Genomic DNA, 7,163 nt, shown 5'->3' with positions numbered 1-7,163 from the left:
GTTAAAGTTCCGAGAGCATAAATTCCTAGAAGAGCCAACCAATATATTGCTTTCTGCTATACATATCTCGAGAAAAGATCATGAGGGTAAAATTAGAGAGATTTGAGCCCACACAGAGGCTTACCAGCAACCATTCTTTCTGCGAACCATACGCGACTGGAACAGGAAAAGGGGAAATGATAGTGCTACCCTCCGCCACACACCGTAAGGTGGATTGCGAGGCACACATGTAGATGAGATTTTAGATGCAGATGTTCGCCAGCTGCACGCATTGCTTCCTTCCATTTCCCTGTTCTCAAGCTTCTTTCTTGACTGTCCTTCTTGAAACTTCTCCACACATACGTTCATTGAGTTATCTCTTGTTTTTGTCGTTCGTCCTCCCTTGTCCCACTCACACTCCTTTCTTCCCCTCAGAGTAACCCATTGTATCTGACGGCAGTGTCATTGTAGTTCAGTCTGGAACAATGCCAGTCAATGAATGCATCGGTAAAAAAAATAATCAGCCAAAACACAACGTTGTGCTTCAAACAGCTTGCTCACGAGGTGGAGGATTTTTGTCATGGCTGGCTCTCCCAAGGCTATCAGGGAAAGCCGTCTACTCCTGGCGCCTTGTTTCGACTTGGGTCTCTCAGTGCTCTGGCGATTTCTTCTCGCAATATCATATCTCCCATCTCACCTTCATGTGCGTCTTCCTTTATAATTCTATAATACTGCCCTCAAGTGCGTCTCCTTGTACAGATCCTCCGTGTACTCCTTCCATCTTTCAGCTTTCCCTTCTTTGCTTAGGATTGGTTTTCCATCTGTACTCCAGCCACGTACTACTCAATATCCTTCCGATCGTAAGATTGGTCCTTCAGTGACTTCATTACTCACTGGCGTGAAGGCTGTCGAAATAAGGCTACTTACAAATATATGTGGATTTGTTCAATACAAGTCACTGCTTCGTTCAAGCTGCTGGCCGTTAGGCGCCTATTCTTCGATTGGTTTCCAAATTATCTTGTTCTCGACGACCCTTTCATATCCCTGCATGGCAAGAACGTTGCCTGCAACTCTCAGATGTCCCCGCTCATTCTGAGCTGCTAAACAAAAGCACAAAAAATGAGAATTCTTATATAATCTAGGATCTAGACGCGCAGCAGGCGTGGACATTAACAAAATATCGATTCGAAACGTGCATGCAACAGGGACGTTGTCATAATATAAACTCTCTCCACTCCTTAAACAATGACGATGAAACAACAACTCTGTCTTTCATCCAAGAGCACCACGAAGAAAAGCCTGGCAAACTGTACAATATTTAGAAAAAGTTTCACCATAATCGCAGTGACTCGATGGACACAAATCCCATGTCTCCCCTGACTGCTTTGACAAAACAACAAAATGCCAGCGGACCTTCGCCACTCTCGTGAAGTCTGTAAATAAAATCTCCATTCGGCACCAAACTACCACAAGTAAACACCGCGAACGTCGCCGATTCTCCTTCAGTTCCCTCGACCTATGACTTGCTTACCTGGCTTGCCAGTATAAGAGGAAAGAGCACTCTTCAATAAAACATCGTCCCACTCCAGCTGATCTAAACAGCAGACACAAAATTAATAGAAAACACCGTAAGGATGCATAGGGCAGGAAATGCAGGAAAACTACATCCTTCGACGATCTAATAAAGCACCTAATACGTATATTTCCAACTTACTTGTCACGGAGATCATTAATAAAGCAAACTGATCACACAAAAGACTCATTCCAGTAAGAAGAGAAAACTCGATGCCAAAAGCAAACCTTACCTCTCACAACATGAAAAATTCCTGTCATTAGAGATAGTCAGTAACATGTAAGCAAGAGAGGTATATCGTTTGACAAACCTACAGCTAACACAAGCCAGAAATTGTTTTATGAACACTTTACCTAACTAACCACACACAAATTATAACTAACAAGACAATAGCAGGAACAGGTGCCTGGGAAGAGAGAAGAAAGATAAAAAGTACATGATCATGGCAATGACAAACAGAGAAATCACACAACATTCACCAAAAATTCTTCCACTGACATAAGATAAAAGGAAATATACCAGACAATCCTCCTGTCAAATTACATGCGCAATATTAATTAGGTAATTAACACACACACACACACACACACACACACACACACAGTCCCATAGACACACTCCTCCATTAAACAACATTTTACACACACGGATTCACACACTGATCCATAAATAGACATACTCCTTAAGCTATTAACAGATCAACCTCACAGGCATGACAACGGTACACCAAGACATCCACATAGATCAACATACTGTTTTGTTACTTCATATCATCAGTTACAAACACACTCTGAAGAGGAAAGGAAAGAAACATGTTACCATTAGAGGCATACAAAGAGAAAATGAGCTAAAACAGAATTATAGCCACCACATACAGTTCACTGAGTACTGCAACAGCAAAGGCAATTAAATGCTGCCATTCCTTGAGAACATTCCAACCACTTCACTACCTCCGAAAATTACCGGCCCATTTCGGTTTGGGAGATCTTCTCGGTGCCCCCTGCTGTTACTGCTATGTCGATCCTTCTTGCGGTTGAAGTTGCTCGCAATCACACTTTCCATTTGCCTTTGGTCTCAGATTAAAAGAAGAAAACAGTTTAACTTCATGAGCACGACCATCCCCTTGACCGCAGCTCGCATACCTTACCTCTTGCAATAAGCTTTGGAAATCTTCGAAATTATTCTTATTCTGCTCAGCAAGAATCTATTTGTAGTTTGCTGCAGTTTCACGTAACATAACATTATGATTTCCGAAGATCAGTCAAAGACTGGGTTTGAATGTTTGTCTAACAATCGACAGGTGATGTTCAAAGTGATCGCTGTCTCAAAAAATTACGGATACCAGACACTGAATGCTGAATGCTGGGAATCCTCCTACACTTCGGTCAGGGGACCTGAAGGTGGCGTAACATACTTTCGAAACTGGTAGCCAAATAAAATAACGATTTGGAAATTTAGACGGCTGAAAGGTGTTTGATTTGAAATTCCAAAATATCAAAATGGTTATCTAATCAAGCTTAAAAGAAACGATCAAAAACACCTAATCATTCTCCTCCCGTGATGCCTACATTGTTAGGTATTCTCACCAGAACTGACGACTCAGAATTATAAGAACTGTACTGCTCAGTTAGAAATGATGAGCTGATTCTCGAAATGCAGCTCCACTGCTCTCCAAACAAGTGTCTTCAACCCCATTCTGTGAGAAGTACCTTCCAAAATTATCACATTTTTTCCTCAGTTCTAGCTTTTCCCGCAAAAGGTCTGCACAAATGTTCCTCCACCAATGGAAAGACATCGTCGGTATTAAGCACTGAAATTTTAAGAGGTGGCAATCCATTACCCTACCTGGCATATAATTTTTTTACTGCCCCGATGAGGTGTCTTCCCACGTAAGATATTTTGAGAGCCGAAGTTAGGAACTCTCACCTCACAGACTTTTTTTAAAATCACCAAATGAGCTGCCTGCTCACATTGCAAGAGATAGAATTTGTTGTCCACCTGGAATGGCATCAGGATGACACCAAGTCTCCACACGGTATGAGAAAAGAACTGTTCATAACTGCTGCACAAGTCGCACAGGGCGGGGACTCCAGTTCTAAAGACCTCAGATCACACGCCCCCCCCCCACCCCCACCCCCGCTCGGCGCAGCAGTGGACAACGCAGCGTGGCTGGCAAATTCTACTTGCTGAATAGCGAACAGGACCACTGTTCCAGACGGTCATCCTTGGAAGTCGCTCCATCCCACAAGGAACATGCTCGCCGCCCTCAGTGGCTTTCTACACTGTCTGCAACGCGGCTCATCCACTCCTCTGCAGAGTTGTGCAAATCATTAAACATGCACCTACATCTACATCTACATCTACATCTACATCCATACTCCGCAAGCCACCCGACGGTGTGTGGCGGAGGGTACCTTGAGTACCTCTATCGGTTCCCCCTTCTATTCCAGTCTCGTATTGTTCATGGAAAGAAGGATTGTCGGTATGCCTCTGTGTGGGCTCTAATCTCTCTGATTTTATCCTCATGGTTTCTTCGCGAGATATACGTAGGAGGGAGCAATATACTGCTTGACTCCTCGGTGAAGGTATGTTCTCGAAAATTCAGCAAAAGCCCGTACCGAGCTACTGAGTGTCTCTCCTGCAGAGTCTTCCACTGGAGTTTATCTATCATCTGCGTAACGCTTTCGCGGTTACTAAATGATCCTGTAATACCAAAATAGATAGGTAGAAAATGCGAAATTAGATGAGTGTCAGTGGCTCGATCTATCGCAATCAATCGCATCATCATACAGATACCTATGAATTAGTACAATCATCATACGGATTTCTATAAATTAGGACAATAACAATGAAATGTGTAAGGCATCAGCCCAACACTACGCTGTCACGTACCAAAATGTGTAAGGATTACTTGCATGAAGGTATTAGCTGAGCGGCACATATATTGTCTTGGTATCGATGATGGCACTGAATGTGCGTGCTGCATTTCAGTGAGATTTGAGTTTCTTGGTGGTGGACACTCTCTCGAACTTCTCTTTGTACTCGTAGCACGGATATCTCCAGTAATCACCCGTCCTACCGTTCTTGCTCTCTGTAGAATCTTTCTGGTCGAGTGAGCTCCACCCACACTGGTATTTGACGATAGTCCCCAGTGTCCACTGTTGCTCAAGGCTTTTTGTTACCACAACGGCGCTGATGACCTAAGTACTGTCAGCCTCCAACGTAGAGGCCGAGTGGATACTCACGTCGTTTAAGCCTCATACGTGTAAAGCCGTCGGCACACAGGACGAGCTGGTTAACGTGATTTTGCGTTCTCAGTGCTCTCCAGCGCAGCTGTCAGCTTCATTTGGCTCGCAAACAATACAGTTTGTTCGTGAAAACGGACACGTGTAAAATTCCTGTGTTAGCGCATTTCTTCCCTTGCTCATATGCTAATACATAAATAAAAACTTCAGTATCCATGAAAATGCAATAAGAGAAAAAGGAAACACACAAGTCCAGTCAGTAAAGACATAGCTTATAAAATTTGACCAAATCGAGCAAACTCTATCCTGCCAAAGAACGCACTTATAATTACGTAACATTAAGTATAACAGAAAGTATTCCTATTAATTTCGTTGTCACTTTTTAATATTTATAAGTGACTTGTACTTCTCTGTGGCACATTCTTTGTTACAGCCTTCTGAAGAAGGAAAACGCGAAGCCGCAAAAAAAGGAAGTACAGCAGACTTCAAACACTACACCGACCTAATGCGAACTGTAATAGGCTGTCTCTACATACTGCGCTAGGCTGCGGCTACATTCTAACAGACTTTGGATTTTATCTTATACTCTTCTATATGCTTTAATCGCTGATATGTTATTAATTTACATTTGATCATAAAAATCCTAATAGGAACGATACATTTGCTAGGAATCTTTAATGTTCCGTTGCCTTAAACTGATAACAATCGAGTTATAATGCAATAATAACTAAATTAGAAAATTCCTTAATCGCCAATATGACGTTTGCCCAGTTTTATTATGACAAATCCTAGCAATAACGACTCGTTCTCGATACATTAGGTGTGCTGGTTCAAATGGCTCTGAGCACTATGGGACTTGACATTTGAGGTCATCAGTCCGCTAGAACTTAGAACTACTTAAACCTCACTAACCTATGGACATGACACACACCTATGCCTGAGGCAGGATTCGAAGCTGCGACCGTACCGGTCGCGCGGCTCCAGACTGAAGCGCCTAGAACCTCTCGGCCACACCGGCTGGCGGTGTGCTGGTGCTTAGAAACAGCATATATGCATGGGGTGTAAGATATGATATAAAATCCGTCGAGTATGTGCTTCTACTGAACTCTGACAAATGCAGTATGACATCTTGCTGTGCCGGCCGAAGTGGCCGTGCGGTTAAAGGCGCTGCAGTCTGGAACCGCAAGACCGCTACGGTCGCAGGTTCGAATCCTGCCTCGGGCATGGATGTTTGTGATGTCCTTAGGTTAGTTAGGTTTAACTAGTTCTAAGTTCTAGGGGACTAATGACCTCAGCAGTTGAGTCCCATAGTGCTCAGAGCCATTTGAACCATTTTTTGAACATCTTGCTGTTTGCAGGCCTCAAGCTTTCTGTTTGTGACGTGGGTAGCATTTTTGCTTCCTATTGGTTCTACTTTACGTGACAAAGACAAACACGAACACGGTCCAAACAGGCCTGAAGGCTCAACGGTACCGACCGGCCGCTGTATCATCCTCAGCCCTTAGGCGTCATAGGGTGCAGATACAGAGCAGCATGTGGTGAGCACACTGCTCTCTTGGCCGTTGCCAGTTTTCGTGATCGGTGCCGCTACTCCTGAGTCAAGTAACTCCTCAAATGGCCTCACCAAGGCTGAGTGCACCCCGCTTGCCAACAGCACTCGGCAGACCCGGGCGATGACCCATAAAAATACTAGCCAAGACCGACAGCGCTTAACTTCAGTGATCTGATGGGAACCAGTGTTACCACTGTGGTAAAGCCATTGGCACTTTACATGTCACGTTGCTGAAATATCTCAGAACTTATTTTGTGTTTCACGTGATGAAATAGCTCCTCAACATGAAACAACAGGAAGTGAACACACTCGTAGACTGCCACGTCAGTGTTAGCTAACTCGTCCTGTGTGCTGAAGGCTAAAGGCCTTGATGATGACATTGACCAAGAATGCAATCGACAGCTTCCACAGCATGTACCTGTCCTGCACCATCAGCGGGAGCAGTCCAGCAAGAATCTTGCATGAGTGCAGGCATCGAAGTAAGCTAAAACTCCTGTGTCCCGAGTGGCGTACTTAGACTGTATACAGGTCTGCCTACATACAGAGCACCTGTGACAGGACACGCACGTGCGCCTGGGGCCTGTGGTGGACTGAAAGGGCTACATGGGGTGTCAGCTATTTGATGTTGCAGCCAGTCACGAGCTCGTAATCCAACACAGTTACCAGCTCGAGCCGTGACTTCAGCTGCAATCAGCATCCCCAACACCCCCTCCACAGGCAAATCAAAACTGAAGAGTTTCCTCATGAGTCACTCCTGTTATGGCGAGGAGTTACTTGAAAAATTAAGCTGACTCCTGTGTTATATTGTTGATTG

General features: G+C 44.2%; 1 pseudogene; it reads right to left on the bottom strand.

Moving 5' to 3' along the window:
* Nucleotides 1-6,442: 6,442 nt before the first annotated feature.
* On the bottom strand, nt 6,443-6,561 carry LOC124778067 (annotated as a pseudogene).
* Nucleotides 6,562-7,163: the final 602 nt, after the last annotated feature.

This window comes from Schistocerca piceifrons, chromosome 2, assembly GCF_021461385.2.
Source record: "Schistocerca piceifrons isolate TAMUIC-IGC-003096 chromosome 2, iqSchPice1.1, whole genome shotgun sequence".
Classification (NCBI taxonomy): Eukaryota; Metazoa; Arthropoda; class Insecta; order Orthoptera; family Acrididae; genus Schistocerca; species Schistocerca piceifrons.
This window is presented reverse-complemented; position numbering and strand designations above follow the sequence as displayed.